Consider the following 664-nt stretch of genomic DNA (forward strand, 5'->3'; position numbering starts at 1 on the left):
TCCGGGAGTGAAAGGTGGATTTCTGTTCGGGATTCAAACCGCCTGGCAGACTGTGGTCAGAAAGATGTCGTTAAATTTGCTACTGTGGAAGGTCAACGTTTCTGCATCAGGAGGACATTTGTGCTGAGCGGCTGGGAGCGACCCGCCAGCCTGCTCGAATGAGGTGCCAGCAGAGCTAGAACAAGTTGTGCTGGGGGAGGCTCTTCCTCTCTGGTCCTTCAGATTACATCAAGTTATAAAAACTGAGAGGTAGACTCTCTTATTGCATGAAACCATAGTATTCCATCAGGATAACCTGCATTTAAACACGCCCTTCCTCAGGAAAACAGGACAGTCCTTGCTGCTGCACCTGTGGTCTTGTCCAAGGCAGCAGCCAATGCCGAAAGCGTCAACAGTTACTGAAAGTAAGGTTTTGTCGGGTATAGAAAGACCTGAGGAGAAATTCCATGTTAGAAAATCAGATTATAGCTCCATCATAAGCTCTTCCGTTCTCCTTGGGCATTTGCTCCTTGCGCCTTCCCTGGGAGGCCATGCCCTGAGTCGGGTCAGGAGACCAATCCAGCTGAAAATGCTGCTTATTTAATTTTCAGATGGATCAACTTTTTCATTTGATTGTGCGGGGACCTGTGCATAGGCACAAGAGAAATGACTGTATGCGGTCAGC

This window comes from Cariama cristata, unplaced genomic scaffold (assembly GCF_000690535.1).
Source record: "Cariama cristata isolate BGI_N322 unplaced genomic scaffold, ASM69053v1 scaffold28789, whole genome shotgun sequence".
Taxonomy (NCBI): Eukaryota; Metazoa; Chordata; class Aves; order Cariamiformes; family Cariamidae; genus Cariama; species Cariama cristata.